This window comes from Thermobia domestica, chromosome 13 (assembly GCF_964235325.1).
Source record: "Thermobia domestica chromosome 13, izTheDome1.hap1.1, whole genome shotgun sequence".
Classification (NCBI taxonomy): Eukaryota; Metazoa; Arthropoda; class Insecta; order Zygentoma; family Lepismatidae; genus Thermobia; species Thermobia domestica.
The window spans coordinates 107,030,758-107,048,804 of NC_137466.1; the positions used below are offsets into that span (position 1 = coordinate 107,030,758).

Genomic DNA, 18,047 nt, shown 5'->3' on the forward strand with positions numbered 1-18,047 from the left:
CGGAGCTCAACTACTCTACGGTTGAGCTTGAAGCGCTAGGAGTTACTAAGACAATTTTGCATTTCCATTTCCTATTGGCTGACCGTCCCTTTATTGTGCGAACAGATGCTCATGGTATATGTTACCTAAGAAACAATAAGATGCTAAATTCTCGCTTTATGCGTTGGGCAATTCGTTTACAACCCTATCTATTCACAATCGAACACATCAAGGGCCGCAATAACGTGACCGCCGACTTTTTATCAAGATGTCCGCTAAAGGATGAGTTACCCTCCAAATTTGGTCAAGAAGAAGATTGTGCAGACGTGTGCAACCTAGTATTATGTCCCAAAATAGATATCAAAACAATGCAAAAAGAGGACGATAAAATTAGAGAACTAATACAGAAGAAGAAAGATAACCCCACTGATCGTGCTCTAAAACCCTATGTCGTAGTTGACGATGTGTTATATCGAGTCATGAACAAAGATAAGAAACTAGTGATACCGGAAAAGGCGATCCCCGACATTTTACAAGAGGCCCATTCGTCTCCGCTGTGTGGAGGCCATACGGGATTTTCTCGCACTTACTCTAAAGTGAACGAACGTTACTATTTTCCGAACATGGGGAAAATAGTTAAGGACTACGTACGCTCTTGTGACGAATGTCAGAGGGTGAACATCCCTAGAGAAAAGAAACAAGGTTTTCTTCACCCTTTGCCGGTAGAAGAGGAATTGTTTTCCCGCTGGAGTTTAGATATTTTTGGCCCGCTACATAGTAGCGCAGGCTACAGCTATATCCTGGTTATGATAGAATATCTCAGCCATTTCGCAATATTAGTACCGCTACGAAATATTAAAGCCCCGACGGTGGCTAGGGCCATGTTGGACGAGTTAATCACGCGTTTTGGCCCTCCTAAAGAGGTACTGACGGATAGAGGAAGTAATTTTTTATCAACGATAATGGCCGAATTGAATGACTTATTTGACATTAAACATGTTCGAACCGCAGCATTTAAACCGTCAACGAACGGGCTGTGTGAGCAATTCAACTCTGTCATTGCAAGTTTCCTTACTAAGTACACGGCTAAACAGCCTACTAAGTGGGCGGAATACGTCCGCTTGTGTGCGTATACTTATAATATATCAACCTCCCCTATTAGGAAATATTCCCCATATGAGATTGTCTTTGGTCAAAAGGCCAGATTTCCCACTCAATTGGACACCCCGTATCAATTCACGAAAATACAGGAACATCAGAAACAATTAAAGTTAATCCGTAAACTAGCCCAGAAGGCTATGACACATGCACAGCAGCAGACTAAATTACGCGTTGATCGCACTAGACAACCTATTAAATTAAAGGTTGGTGACTTAGTATTATGTAGAGATTATTTGCCTAAGAAGGATATTTCTCCAAAGTTAACACCCAAGTATATGGGACCGTATTACTTAAGGAGTATTTCTCCCACAAATGCTTGTAAAATTGAACTCGTAGCAAATCCTAACCACACTCAGATTGTAACTATTGAAAGATTAAAGAAGTATTTTCCCCGAGACAACTTACGCGAGCCGGAAGACTCTAGCGATAGTGAGGACGATGAATGTTAAGCGTAATATATAGGTCGCTCAGGAGACCTGGTCGCCTTAATTGAGACGGATTTAAAAAAAAAAGAAGAAAAAAAAAGACTAGACGTATAATAACTAGTGCGTGTATAGAATGTCTCATATAGCAGAGCTTGTCTCATAAGGCTTATAAACCTCTAAAAAGGTGGAGTACACGTAGTCATGCAAGACCCCTGGCATACCGGAACACTTGCATACAGGGCTATGGATAGAGCCTGAAAAGAATACATTGTGACATTGAAAACAAACAAAAAGTTATAATATACTATTCATCAATCGGAAAACCATAAGTTACTTTCTGGAATCCATTCTCCTCTCCCCTCACTGCTGTAGACGGCATTAGACACCCATGGTCTACCATGAGTAATAGGCAATCATCTTAGTTGGCGGCGCTAAAAAATTGATCTGAGGAGCAAATAAGTCGTTTTTAGAATCAGGAAAAAGTTAGACGCGTCACAGAAAAAGTTATGTCGAGTTGATACCGAAATGAATGTTTTGCCACCATATTGGGATAAGTATTTTTCTTTGTTCTTTGTGTGAATGTGGCCGGCCACGAATGAGTTACCCTTCTTCTTCTACTATAAGACTCCCAATATGCTGCCAAACACAGAAAACCTATAAGGAAAATAAGTGTTGACATAAGCTGAAAAGTAAAATATTATTAGTAGCTACTAACATTAATAGGGACACGTGTCTTTTATTGTATACTCAACTACGAATTTAAATAAACGTCGTGCAGATAAAACCTCCTCAGTCACAGTACAGGATTCCATCCGTTGCCGCCGCCTGATTATTTCATTTCTCTCTTTTGAGAAACTCGCCGCTCTCCCTCTTCTTGTCTAGGAAAGCGTTAACCTAGAAAATAAAGCAAAGTCAATATTGCCTGCTCTGGGTTGTTCCGCTACAAACTTATGCCTACTTATGATACACGCGTGCTTACGGGTTGCTTTCTTGTGAAAAAAAAAAAAAAAAAAAAGAGAGGAAAAGGGAAGCTGGATTCCCCCCCACCAGATAGTTACATAGGTTACTCCACTACCTACCCCATTTGTTTTTCCTTGAGCAATTATTATTTTTATTTTATTTTTTTTTTCCGCGTAGTTCGGGCGGGAAGCATATTGGTTAAATTAAAAAAAAAAATAAAATAAAATAAAATAAAATAAAATAGAATAAAATAAAATAGAAAATGAAATAAGGAGAAATGCGCCTTAGTCTCTGACATGTTGTTCTCTGCTGCTGCTGCTCCATAGATATGAGTGAAATTTTGAACACAAGTGAACACAAGTGACCTTATGCTGATGTAAAGATGACCAATCTCTTAGCAAGGACCAATTTATTGGCAAACTACTGCAGTGTACTGGCATACTGCGCATATTGTACATAATGTAACATTATGTCTACCATTTTCTTAAAAGAATGTAAATAGCTACTTGTGTACTATACTTGCTACATTTAGTCAGTAAGATTACATTACCTTTAAGTTATGTTCAGTTAATGTTGACTTATGATCAAGTATTAACAGTTAAGCTTATTAAAGCTGATGCTCATTCTAGAATAATGTTTTCAATTATAAGGGCATTAATAATATTTATCGAAATACTAGATAGTATCCTGTTGTATCATTATTTCATTGTGGCAAGATAAACTTAAGTTAGTGTTAAGGCTACCATATGTATTTCGTAAGAACATTTGGGGGTAGATTGATCCCCCCCCCATTTTTTTTTCCTGTCCTCCCATCATTGGGTAATGGGCTAGAAACCGCTCATTGTACCTAACTTGATTATATTACTATCACCATGTTATGTAAAGTTGTTGTCCTACCACTACACCACTATACTCGTGTTTTTCAATCATCCTTGTGTAACTGCCTTCATTCAAGTTAAAATCTTGGCTTGGCCTGATTAAAAGGCACACAACGCTATTCCTATACCGCTGAATGGTAATAAACCACGCTATCAATAATAATAATAATAATAATAATAATAATAATAATAATAATAATAATAATAATAATAATAATAATAATAATAATAATAATAATAATAATAATAATAATAAAACACTGAAGGAGAATCATTACTTGTACTGAAATCCGTACTCGGATAATAGAATCCTTCATGCTTTACATGACACATAGTAAGGATACACGAGCTCTGTCAAATTGTTTTAAATAAATTTGGTATAAAATAACTTAATTCTGTTTAGAATTACACTTATGATTATGCCCGCCAAAAGATTTAAACCCACAATTCAGAAGACTTTCAAAATTCGGTGGCCCCCTCAATAAGCGGCCCTGTTTAATAGGTGGAAAACACTGCTTCACAACAGCGCATGGCGCACACGAACTTTAGGATATAAATTTAAAAAAAAAACGTGATGGTAATTATCACTTTGAATGAAATAAATTGTGAAAATAAACAAACAAAAGGGTATTCTTTTAAAATTAAAAGTTAATCGAATAGCATTTTGTTGATGCAACTTCTTAAAATGTTCACGGATACTGTCTCAACACTTGTCTTTCATTCTGCCTTAAAACTAAAAGCAAATCACCTCTTATCGGGTGACGGAAGTGAGTCCAGCTGTTAACAAGGACTCAGGATGTTGTTGCGTGTAGCTTCTATACACACCAACATTTCTAACGGGAAAATAGATAAGTAAGAAAATAGGGAAATGACGTCACAACGAAATGAATAATAATAATAAGGTTGCCTCATAAATCATTACGATTGGGATAAACCATAGTCTCAGATAAACAATTGATTCTTAGCGATCCCTGGTTCGAGCCCCTAATGGATCAGTTCTTTTATCCTATATCTACATTATCGCTCCTCACGAGCGCAAGTTTATAGCTGAATTGGTTATGAGAAAGTAGGTTCGAATCTATTACTTTCAATAGACACTTAGTGGATCACATATCATCACTACCTACACTAGAGGTCCTGAGTTCGAGCCCCGAAATATTTAATTCAAACTTAATATCGTTGTAAACATGGTCTCAATTACCGGAAATTATTGGCAGTTACGCAATTGTATCTCACGTTGAAAGGAAACAGATAAGTCGGAGATCGAGTCCCGACTCACGCACTTTTTGGTATGAGTGACACACACTAAGCAACGATTTTGTTTATCCTTAGGGAATCACTTACAAAAATCACAGGTAATGCAAGCCGCACTTCGTATAATCACGGTTACCTTGTAACTTAGGTCACTCTCGTTCATTATGATCTCTTGTTTTTCTCAATTAATTCAGTAGTAATAAAAATTAGTATGGGATACTCCCAGGATATGAACTGTGATTTCGTTGCACTCGAGTTAGCACTCAAAAATGTAACACTCACTAGTAAAACCAATTGGTAGCCTGACGGGAAGAAATTGAAATGCATGCTTCCAAAATAACACACTAACCAGTCAAGGAGTTAGTACTTACCCTGTACCAAGAAACCTCCCCTATTGTCTCTGGAGACGTGAGTCTTCCCTTCTCCTTCTTTTACGTTCTCCGAGCAACAGATGATACGAATACTCCAACAAGCTGAAAAAATATGAACCACAAAGTTAAGATCTTATTTAAACTCGTTGATTATCATACTTAATAAATTAACACAGTGCAATACTCAGCATCATACTTAATATTTAGAAATTAAATAAAGGTACCTTTTCTCTAAATCCAGTCATGCCTTAACTACCAAGTTCGTCAAAATTCGACTAATACGTACCCGGGATACTACACTCAACTTCAGGTTCCCGCGTCCAGCCTATAATACTATGTGTGTGTGGGAGAATTTTTCGTTTCAGGTTTTTCCATACAGAAGTCGAAGTAGCAGAACCTGCCCAGAAATATGTGGTAAGGGTGAAAGCAGTGAAAGGACCCACTCCTTGGAAATAACTGAGTATTCATTTTCCTTTTTATATTTTTGTTAAAAGATAGTTATTTTTAATCACCTGATTGTCAATTCACTTTGACAAGGGAATTTGACATTTTTCTTTATTATTCTTACTAAGCTACCTACAAAGGGTTGCAAATATAATGAACAAATCACAATGTGCCCAAGATAAGACGACCTCCTCTGAGGGACTCATTTATCTTAATTAACCTTATAGAATTAAAAAAAACCCTACAGTATTATTTTAAGAAACCTATAACGAATGAGACAACAAATTATTAGAGATTTAGCAAGACACTACAATTGTGAAAAAATAATATGCACGTTAACTAAGCATTTCTCAAGTGCTGGATTGCCCCATTGTGAGATACGTCTTGTCTTGAACACTATGAGTACTTAAGGTGTAATAAAGTGTAAAGCTAGAAATGCAGTTCCATTATGAAATTTTGCATGTTTAAAGTTATATCAGTTCTCCTTGATTGTGTTTTAGTTCAATTAGTTGCCAGAACCTTTTATTAGTCTGCTTTAGATAAGTTACAATTATTGTTTTTAGTTAAATTCATTAACAAAATTTTGATGATACTCTGGAACTAATTTTCTTAACTAGCATATTTGCAATGGTATAATTAAATTTACTTAAATCTTGTTGAATCTAAACTCTGATCATTAGTTCTGTGGTTTACGCAGTAACCTAGAATAAAAATCTCACAATAAAGAAAAGGTAGATAATATTAACATTCCAAGGTATAAAAGATTGTATACAAGAGACTTCTTGTACTCATGCATGAAAATCTGAACGACTGACCACTTCTTGTCTTCTAAATTAGAAAAACAATGCAAATATACTTATCTGACAATGCTGAGATGCCACTGGTCTGAAGCTGGCTTCTGTAACAGTATACTAGATGAATTCTCTCAGTTGCGATGCAAAACCCCCTTTTTCCCCTCTCTCCCTCCAAACATTCGTCAGCTGAGCTGATAATTTACCAAGCCACTTGTCAGTATACCAAGCTGTATAATTAGTTCACTTCCGCCACGCTGGCTAAATTCAAACTTCCTTTTAATACTCTAGTTCTCAACCTGACTACAGCTGAAACAAAAGATACGGCAAATGTATGTCAATATGGCCATTACGTCCTGACGTGTCATAACACACTAGGTATTGACCCATCTGGTAAAGTACCTTGGATTTACTCACCCTATGATTCATCACCCATTAATTATAACAGTAAGTGGAAAGAATATTTAACAATGCAGTTTCCTCCATCATTATCATTCCACTCACAACGAAACAAGCCGAGTTAGGTACATCAATCAATTTGAGAAGAACTTGTCTTACCAGGACATTGTTCGATCTTCATCCACAGTCACAGCTTGAACACAAGAGGCATCCTGACAATAATGTGTGGTCAGCGCACATACACTCAATTCTAGGCTTCTGGTTTATTTGTTCAATGATACAAAATTGATTCTTGTAATATTACTACAATCACATACAATATTTAAACAGGTTTCTATACCTAGATGCTGACGATGTGTGGTCAGCACATTCAGGACATCTGGAGGAAAAACATTCTGTATTCGAATCTCATCTTCGAATAGCCTCATTTTTGGGTAACCCCTGCAGGTTCCATTGATTACTATATCTTTCTTAGATTTGATGTGTGGTCAGCCCCGTTGAATAAATATATATAATAAACAATTAAAAAAAAAAGAATTCGGTGGATTTCCTATATAAACAAGTACTTCGCATAATCCAAAGGTTATTCTGTAATGCATTAATGATTATGTAGTCTAATAGCCTATTTGATTGCAGATTCATACCCATTGCCTACCCAGTGTGATGTCTAGAGTAAGGCCCCCCCCCCTGGTATCTGGAGGTACCCAAGGATCCAGATTGCAGCCTGTCAGCCCCCTCCAGGGCTGATCCAGAGGGATGATATGGTAATCGATTACTGTTATTGATCGATCCATCACTGGTTAGTAATGGACAACAGTGATCTAAAATCTGAATTTCCATCCGGATCCAGAACTTTCTTTGTGCTACAAAATTTTATAAAATCCTGCAGTGACAAGGAAATCTCGTTTATCTATGGACAGACTTCCATTGACTTACCTCAGTTCTTTGCTTACAGGTGAAAAACTCTTCTCGTAGCAGTACAAACACAAAATTTGGACAAGTGATAAGACTCAAAATAAAAGGAATAAAAAAAAACTCCTTTCAAATCAGCGTTGTGAAAAATCATAAGAAGATTGTAAACAATGTCAAGAGACTTTAAAACTTTTTCAATATATGAAACAACTCAATTTCATTGTAATATCCACGATCTAACGGACCAATAACAAAAACCATGGACAGTTATTGTCTAAATGTAAAAATTAAGTTTCTATTGATTGGTCAAGTCAGTAGCGTACCCAGGAATTTATTTCGGGGGGGGTCCAAACTAAATATGAAGCTATTTTATATTAAAATTGCTAAAATTGCCCCTAAAATTAGGCTAAATTTTTAAAAAGTCGAAATTTCGGGGGGGGGGGGGTCCGGACCCCCGTGTCCCCCCCTTCCGTACGTCCCTGGGTCAAGTAAAAGCACAAGTTTGTTTTTCAGACATTTAATGAAGTCTATACGTGAGTATGGTAATCGAGTTTACACATTTTCATTCCACCATGTTACAGACCGTAAGTTGTGGAACCCTCTGTATAGCTACCTTGTGGCAAACATCGAAGCGAAAAAGACAAGGAAGTACTTTATTAAATTATCCATTGCACGTTGAATTTAACTGTTGCTCAACAACAGGTCCCCGTGACGTCATCATGTAGAATTACTCTCCGTATAATTAAATCACTTACACTAGGCATTTAAGATTTAAAAAACAGAAAAGTTCACCACAACGGAAACCAAGGCCGGTTATCAGTCAAGGCTAGTAGAATTAAAAGAAAGAACGGAACATACTTCCGGTGTGTCTTAAAAACATATCAAATATAGCTTATGTTGTGGTTAACTTTTGCGTTTAAAATCTATCCTATAAATCAACAAGATCCACTAACACGATGAAACATGATGTAACTTGACTTCGTAAAATTCCCTTTGTAACCGCAAAGAAATCCCTTTCGCTTTCGGTGTATATTTAAAAATAAAAAAAAATTAATTAAATAAAGAAGACATAACATACGTTCATACTATTATTAAAGTAATAAGAATAGGAATACTAACAATACTAACCCCCACTGACGTTCCCCTCTAATTATAAGGAATCGATATGAAATCCCCTGCAAGAAACTTGTCTTTTGGTATAGCAAATGTAACTGCATCCCTGATTATTAGATTTTGTAACTGATACTACCATAGGCCATTAGGGCATAAACTAACACACTAACCATAGGGTCAGTATTTTAACCATTCAGACTCCCCCCTTTGCTAACACAACCTCTCATGGATTCATGAAAAGAAGTCTAGAGTTGTTATATGTAATCCTTAGGTGTGCTAAAATGCGCTAATCGATTGTAATGTCTGTACGTTATCAGTATACGTACATATCATTGTGTCTAGCGTAATGCATACCACACAGGATGAGAGAAACCAAATCGACGTCGAAATAGCAATCAAGCTGAGTAGAAGTTTAGAAAAACACATGTACATACTATGACTACCCTGTATAGAACAGAGCTATACAGTAAGTTTGTAATATATTACATTTATTGCATTATCAATATAAAGAGTAATAACTAATAATGTGCGATTCATTCTTGATAACAATAGGATGAGTTTAATATAAAATGCGTATAGACGCACTTATAACATTTATTAAGCATTCAGCAACTGTTTTAATCGCTAGTGGTTAATTACTCAAGTTATTTTACATATGCGGTTTAATCATTTAGTATGCAATCGCTTCTATGTTACAAATAAATATATTACCAGATATGTAATGGAGTACTCAATTATTTTCAAAGGTTTACTCAAGGGAGTACCCAAATACTTTCAATACATTACAGGTTATAAAATATTCACTTGAGTCTGGAAGGTAGAGTGTAGCCTATGATTTATGAAGTATAACTGGTATATTGAAACAACATAAGAAATGTTGTTCACAAACTGTAAGGCACAACCCCACAATAATTTTAAAAAAAAATTCAGGCAACACAATTGAGTGTTCTAGTCTATATCATTGCATGTTTTCCCATTTGACTTATACTATAACCAAAGAAAACTTCTCTTGTAATTTATCGTCCTTCTCAGTCAAACTTTAAAGCGCTTCACGCTATTTTCTTTTTTGTTTGAGTGTATTTAATGTTGAACTTCTTCAGTTATAATTGAGTACAAGTTAGTAGCCTGAGACAAGCACATTTAACACGCATAACTCAAATCGTACTCAGTACAGTAAAATACAATTGTACTTAGCAAATCAGTGGACTCACAAAATCTTAAGTTTCTTTATAATACTAGAAGTTGTACTCATAATCGGTTCGAAGTCATGCTTAATAATATGGGTAGGAATTGGTTTAACAAAGCAAAGATACTATTGTGAGTTCACACGAAACCTTTTGATAATTACCAGCTAGAAGGCTTCCCAGATTGTAAGGTTTCATCCTACATATTTTAATCTACTAGTTTATTAATGGAATTGAGTAACATTAAAAAGTACTCTAGTTAGTTAAGACGCATGAAATCTTACAATCCCGCTCTCTTGCAGTTTAGTCGTGCATACTCTCTCAATCCCTCAAGACAGTTTGTTTTTAGTTTCCTAGCGCCTAACGTAGGGCCAATTCTATATTAACCCTTTAACTCCCAGCAACTTGCCTTGGACGACCGTTGTTGTAAATGAATATAGATGCTAGAAAGACGACTTTCGACATTTTTTTTTCGTTTATTTTTTTTTTTACCGAGGTCGGCGGATAACTGTTACACAGTTGTGCCTCGTAGTCCTAAGCCGGACTTCAAATTATGGGGCGAGACGCCCGCGCTTTTCAAATTGTGTGTGCAGTAAAGAAAAAGAGAGATAGGGAGAACGGAGTCAGGTGAGGTCCAGATTGAATTATCAACCTGATGCCTCATTGACACCAAACCACACGCATGTAATAGTGGTATGACCCTGGCTTTGATTTTACTCAGGTCACAGAGCCGGGTCCTAGATGTAATATTTAGGGAATACCACGCAAGTGCTAAATACATGCAATCTATTGTGTAGTTAGAGTTAGGTATAAAATAAAACTATAAAAATAAATGTAAAATAGGAATTTCAATCCCGGCGTGATAGAGAAAAATCATAGAAAACCCTAGAAGTCTTAACCACTATTGAGCATGCGCGTGAAGAAGTCTCTCCCATGCTCGATGAGGCTCGTGACGTTGCCTTCGAGCTACGTCAGAAAAGGCAGAAATGCGTGGGACGAAGCGCCTATATAAGCGAGGCTTGTCTGCCGCACTGGTTGGATTCTACGGACGGACGGCTAACAGTGAACTTCGCTCTGGTTAGGGACGCTCTTAATAAAAATCAGGTATGTGCTAATTTTTTCTAAGTTCCCCCTCCACACGGGAAGAGCACTTTGAGATTGTTTAGTGATCAATATGAGTTTTATTTTCAAGTTCCATCAATCTGAGACCACATTCCCTCTTCGAGAGTTAACATTTCTTCCTTTCGGGCCAATGCAAGTTGCGATGTACAAAGTTCACACTTTACTATTTTCAATAACTCGCGGTTTAGCATAAAAAAACCTTCTAGCACCCATTGAGTATTAAGGGGTTGTGCTCCCACTTGAATAATGCAGAAAAACTCCCAAGTTGTAACTCCAAGTAACTGAGTTTGTTAAATTGATCTGTATTCTTATTTTTATTTTTTTTAATAAAAAGTAAAGTGAAATGGTCTCATTGATTCAGTCAAGCTATCCCACCTAGTTAGATTCAACTCACAGTCTTCAAGTGTTACCTGGGTTTCGATTTCTAGTACCAAGCTCTACCACTGTTAGTGCACTTTCTCATCATCTTCGAACCAGTAGGCTAAAGACGTTTTCAAAACCGAGGCTATTAGGGAGTTGGACTCCGAACCAACTTCGTCGTACTGGGTGGAGAGTGAAGAAGTGATCTCAATTACGATTTCACAAAGGAAAGTGTACACAATTGCTACGCCAATCCCAGAACCAAAACATCATACATAACATTTTACATAATTATAAAAGACAAAGCAAAGAGGGTCTTGTGCCATTCATGATGGCAGAACGGAATCCAGTTGTAAAGAAAGAACAAGAAAACCCTAAATATATAGATAATAAAATAATAAATCTCAATAGACATATGGTTTCGCAGCGTGGTGTATAGCCTAGCATGGGTTAGTACCATAGTTGGCCGCTAGGGCAACGGCAATGTTAGTTGTACTCTGCTTCCTGCCACGTGTCGACTCCTGCCCACGCGCTCCTTGAAAGGTGCTGGATTGACCTTGGCTATCTGCCCACACACTCCTTCAAGGTGAAATAGAGGTCGTAAAATTGTTATATGATGTTTTGTTGTTCCGGGATTGGCGTAGCAATTATGTACACTTTCTTTTGTGAAATCGTAATTGAGATCACTTCTTCACTCTCCACCCAGTACGACGAAGTTGGTTCGGAGTCCAACTCCCTTTTAGCCTCGGTTTTGAAAACGTCTTTAGCCTACTGGTTCGAAGATGATGAGAAAGTGCACTAACAGTGGTAGAGCTTGGTACTAGGAAATCGAAACCCAGGTAACACTTGAAGACTGTGAGTTGAATCTAACTAGGTGGGATAGCTTGACTGAATCAAAGAGACCATTTCACTTTACTTTTTATTAAAAAAAATAAAATAAGAATACAGATGAATTTAACAAACTCGGTTACTTGGAGTTACAACTTGGAAGTTTTTCTACATTATTCAAGTGGGAGCACAACCCCTTAATACTCAATGGGTGCTAGAAGGTTTTTATGCTAAACCGCGAGTTATTGAAAATAGTAAAGTGTGAACTTTGTACATCGCAACTTGCATTGGCCCGAAAGGAAGAAATGTTAACTCTCGAAGAGGGAATGTGGTCTCAGATTGATGGAACTTGAAAATAAAACTCATATTGATCACTAAACAATCTCAAAGTGTTCTTCCCGTGTGGAGGGGGAACTTAGAAAAAAAATTAGCACATACCTGATTCTTATGAAGAGCGTCCCTAACCAGAGCGAAGTTCACTGTTAGCCGTCCGTCCGTAGAATCCAACCGGTGCGGCAGACAAGCCTCGCTTATATAGGCGCTTCGTCCCACGCATTTCTGCCTTTTCTGACGTAGCTCGAAGGCAACGTCACGAGCCTCATCGAGCATGGGAGAGACTTCTTCACGCGCATGCTCAATAGTGGTTAAGACTTCTAGGGTTTTCTATGATTTTTCTCTATCACGCCGGGATTGAAATTCCTATTTTACATTTATTTTTATAGTTTTATTTTATACCTAACTCTAACTACACAATAGATTGCATGTATTTAGCACTTGCGTGGTATTCCCTAAATATTACATCTAGGACCCGGCTCTGTGACCTGAGTAAAATCAAAGCCAGGGTCATACCACTATTACATGCGGGTGGTTTGGTGTCAATGAGGCATCAGGTTGATAATTCAATCTGGACCTCACCTGACTCCGTTCTCCCTATCTCTCTTTTTCTTTACTGCACACACAATTTGAAAAGCGCGGGCGTCTCGCCCCATAATTTGAAGTCCGGCTTAGGACTACGAGGCACAACTGTGTAACAGTTATCCGCCGACCTCGGTAAAAAAAAAATAAAATAAACGAAAAAAAAATGTCGAAAGTCGTCTTTCTAGCATCTATATTCATTTACAACAACGGTCGTCCAAGGCAAGTTGCTGGGAGTTAAAGGGTTAATATAGAATTGGCCTTACGTTAGGCGCTAGGAAACTAAAAACAAACTGTCTTGAGGGATTGAGAGAGTATGCACGACTAAACTGCAAGAGAGCGGGATTGTAAGATTTCATGCGTCTTAACTAACTAGAGTACTTTTTAATGTTACTCAATTCCATTAATAAACTAGTAGATTAAAATATGTAGGATGAAACCTTACAATCTGGGAAGCCTTCTAGCTGATAATTATCAAAAGGTTTCGTGTGAACTCACAATAGTATCTTTGTTTTGTTAAACCAATTCCTACCCATATTATTAAGCATGACTTCGAACCGATTATGAGTACAACTTCTAGTATTATAAAGAAACTTAAGATTTTGTGAGTCCACTGATTTGCTAAGTACCATTGTATTTACGGTACTGAGTACAAGTATAGTTATACGTGTTAAATGTGCTTGTCGCAGGAATTTTTGACATTATATACACTCAAACAACAAAAAAAAATAGCGTGAAGCGCTTTAAAGTTTGACTGTGATGAACGATAAAATTACAAGAGTAGTTCTCATTGTTTATAGTATAAGCCAAATGGGATAACATGTAATGATGTAGACTAGTATACTCAATTGTGTTGCCTGAATTTTCTTTTTTTTTTTTTTTAATTATTGCGGGGTTGTGCTTTACAGTTTATGAACAACATTTCTTACGTTGTTTCTATATACCAGCTATACTGTATCGATCATAGGCTATACTCTACTTTCCAGAATCGAATGAAGATTTTATAACCTGTAATGTATTGAAAGTATTGGAGTACTCCCTTAAGTAAACCTTTGAAGATATTTGAATACTCCATTACATATTTGGTAATATATTTGGTAATATATTTACTTGTAACATAGAAGTGATTGCATACTAAATGATTAAATCGCATATGTAAAATAACTTGAGTAATTAACAACTAGCGATTACAACAGTTGCTGAATGCTTAATAAATGTTAGAAATGCGTCTATACGCATTTTATATTAAACTCATCCTATTGTTATCAAAAATGCATCTCACATTATTAGTTATCGCTCTTTGTATTGATAATGCAATAAATGTACTATATTACAAACTGACTGTATAGCTCTGTTCTATACAGGGTAATCATAGTAGGTACATGTGTTTTTCTAAACTTCTACTCAGCTTGATTGCTATTTCGACCTCGATTTGGTTTCTCTCATCCTGTGTGGTATGCAATACACTATACACATTGATTACTTTTACGTATACTGACAATATACAGACATTACAAATGATTGGTGCGATTTAGCGCACCTAGAGATTTATATGCCATTACTTTAGTTTCCTTTTTCCCTGAGTGGTTCTGTTAGCAGAGGGGGAGTCTGAATGGTTAACATACTGACCCTATGGTTAGTGTGTTAGCTTATGCCCTAATGGCCTATGGTAATAACAGATACAAAGTCTAATAATCAGGGATGCAGTTACATTTGCTATAGCAGAGTACATATTTTTACAGGGGACTACATAACATTTCTTTATAATAATGGGGGAATGTTAGGGGGGTTTTTATAGGTTAGTATTGTTAGTATTCCTGTTCTTATTATTATTGATAATATTAACATATTTTATGTCTCCTTTTGTTTTTTTTTAATATACACACCGAAATCGAGAGGGATTTCTTTGCGGTTACAAAGGAAAGTTTACGAAGTGAAATTACATCATGTTTCATCATGTTAGTGAATCTTGTTGATTTATAGGATAGATTTTAAACGCAAAAGTTAACCACAACATAAGCTATGATTGATATGGTTTTAAAACACACCGGAAGTATGTTCCGTTCTTTCTTTTAATTCTACTAGCCTTGACTGATAACAGGCCTCGGTTTCCGTTGTGGTGAACTTTTCTGTTTTTTCAATCGTAAATGCCTAGTGTAAGGGATATAGTTATGCGGAGAATAACTCTATATGATGACGTCACGGTGACCTGTTGGTGGGCACAGTTAAATACAATGTGCAATGGAGAATTTAATAAATTATTTCCTTGTCTTTTTTCGCTTCGGTGTTTGCCAAAAGATAGCTATACAGAGGGTTCCAAAACTTACGGTCTTTAACATGGTGGAATGAGAATGTGTAAACTCGATTACTATACTCACATATAGGCTTCTTTAAATGTCTAAAAACAAACCAACCTGTGTTTTTACATGACCAACAATAGACATTTAATTTTAAATTTAAACAATAACTTTCCATGGTTTTGTTTTTGTACGCTAGATCGTGGTTATTACAATGAAATTTGGTTGTTTCATATATTGAGAACGTTTTAAAGTCTCTGAACCTTGCTTACAATCTTCTTATGATTTTTCACAACGCTGATTTGAAAGGAGTTTATATTCCTTTTAGTTTTGAGTCTTATCACTTGTCCATTTTTTGTGTTTGTACTGATACGAGGAGAGTTTTTCACCTGTAAGCAAAGAACTGAGGTAAGTCAATGGAAGTCTGTCCATAGGTAAACGAGATTTCCTTGTCACTGCAGGATTTTATAAAATTTTGTAGCACAAAGAAAGTTCTGGATCCGGATGGAAATTCAGATTTTAGATCACTGTTGCCCATTTCTAAACAGTGATGGATCGATCAATAACAGTAATCGATTACCATATCATCCCTCTGGATCAGCCCTGGAGGGGGCTGACAGGCTGCAATCTGGATCCTTGGGTACCTCCAGATACCAGGGGGGGGGGCCTTACTCTAGACATCACACTGGGTAGGCAATGGATATGGCTCTGCAATCAGAGAGACTATTAGACTACATAATCATTAATGCGTTACATAATATCCTTGTCTTATGCGAAGTACTTGTTTACATAGGAAGTCCACCGAATTCCTTTTTTTTAATTGTTTATTATATGTATTTATTCAACGGGGCTGACCACACATCAAATCTAAGAAAGATATAGTAATCAATGGAACCTGCAGGGGTTACCCAAGAATGAGGCTATTCGAAGATGAGATTCGAATACAGAATGTTTTTCCTCCAGATGTCCTGAAGGTGCTGACCACACATCGTCAGCATCTAGGTATAGAAACCTGTTTAAATATTGTATGTGATTGTAGTAATATTACAAGAATCAATTTTGTATCATTGAACAAATAAACCAGAAGCCTAGAATTGAGTGTATGTGCGCTGACCACACATTATTGTTAGGATGCCTCTTGTGTTCAAGCTGTGACTGTGGATGAAGATCGAACAATGTCACGGTAAGACAAGTTCTTCTCAAATTGATTGATGTACCTAACTCGGCTTGTTTCGTTGTGAGTGGAATGATAATGATGGAGGAAACTGCATTGTTAAATATCCTTTCCATTTACTGTAATGATTAATGGGTGATGAATCATATGGTGAGTAAATCCAAGGTACTTTACAAGATGGGCAATACCTGGTTTGTTATGACAACGCAGGACCGTATATTTTGTTTTCAGATGTAGTCAGGTTGAGAACTAGAGTGTTAAAAGGAAGTTTGAATTTAGCCAGCGTGGCGGAAATGAGCTGGTATAATGATAAGTGGCTTGCAAATTATCAGCTCAGCTGACGAATGTTTGGAGAGAGGGAACAAGGGGGCTTGTACATCGCCACTGAGAGAATTCATCTAGTATGCTGTTACAGAGGCCGGCTTCCGACCAGCGACATCTCAGCCTTGTCAGATAAGTATATTTGCATTGTTTTCTCTAATTTAGAGGAGAGGAAGTGGTTAGTCGTTCGGATTTCTATGCATGAGTACAATAAAGCTGTTGTAGACAATCTTTCATACCTTGAAATGTTAATATTAAACTTTAACAAAATTATGAGATTTGAATTTAGGTTACTTCGTAAACCACAGACCTAATGATCAGAGTTTAGATTCAACAAGATTTAATTAAATTTAATTATACCATTGCAAATATGCTAGTTAAGAAAATTAGTTCCAAAGTATCATCAAAATTTGTTAATGAATTTTAACTAAAAACAAAAATTGTAACTTATCTAAAGCAGACTGATAGAGGTTTCTGGCAACTAATTGAACTAAAACACACTCAAGAAAAACTAATATAACTTAAACATGCAAGATTTCATAACGGGACTGCATTTCTAGTTTTACACTTTATTACACTTTATATACTCATAGTGTTCAAGATAAGACGTATCTCACCATAGGGCAATCTAGCACTTGATAAATGCTCAGGTAATCGTGCATATTATTTTTTTTCACAATTGTAATGTCTCGCTAAATCTTTACTAATATGTTGTCTCAATCGTTATAGGTTTCTTAAGATAATACTGTAGGGTTTTGAACTCTATAAATGAGGCCCTCAGAGGAGGCAGTCTTACCTTGGGCACATTGTGATTTATTCATTATATTGCATCCTGTTTTGTAAGTAGCTTAGAATGAATAATAAAGGAAAATGTCAACTTCTTCTTTTTTTTTTTTTAAGTAAATGAATATTCAAGTGATTAAAAACTTATAACTTTTAACTTTTAACAGAAGTATAAAAAAGAAAAATGGATACTCATTTATTTCCAAGGCGTAGGGCCTGTCACTGCTTTTACCTGGTCAGGTTCTGCTTTTAGGCTTCTGAAAGGAAAAACCTGAAACGAAAAAATTCTTCCACACACACATAGCATTATAGGCTGGACGTGGGAACCTGCAGTTGAGGGTAGTGTCCCGGCTACCTATAAGCCGACAATTAACGA

At 36.5% G+C, this 18,047-nt stretch overlaps 2 protein-coding genes and 1 long non-coding RNA gene across 3 annotated transcripts in view; 1 reads left to right on the top strand and 2 right to left on the bottom strand.

The window, feature by feature from the left end:
• LOC145668415 (trypsin-1-like) overlaps window positions 1-18,047 on the bottom strand; it is a 174,925-nt gene that overhangs the window by 130,451 nt on the left and 26,427 nt on the right. The window lies entirely within an intron of this gene.
• The window catches only part of LOC145668414 (prion-like-(Q/N-rich) domain-bearing protein 25), a 193,123-nt gene that overhangs the window by 41,415 nt on the left and 133,661 nt on the right, over window positions 1-18,047 (top strand). The gene's annotated exons all lie outside the window — the stretch shown is intronic.
• On the bottom strand, window positions 2,337-6,301 carry LOC145669266 (uncharacterized). The gene is made up of 3 exons (XR_014128177.1): window positions 6,192-6,301; window positions 5,029-5,130; window positions 2,337-2,459 (listed from the first exon to the last, which is right to left on the bottom strand). It is a non-coding gene; the product is annotated as an uncharacterized LOC145669266 (long non-coding RNA).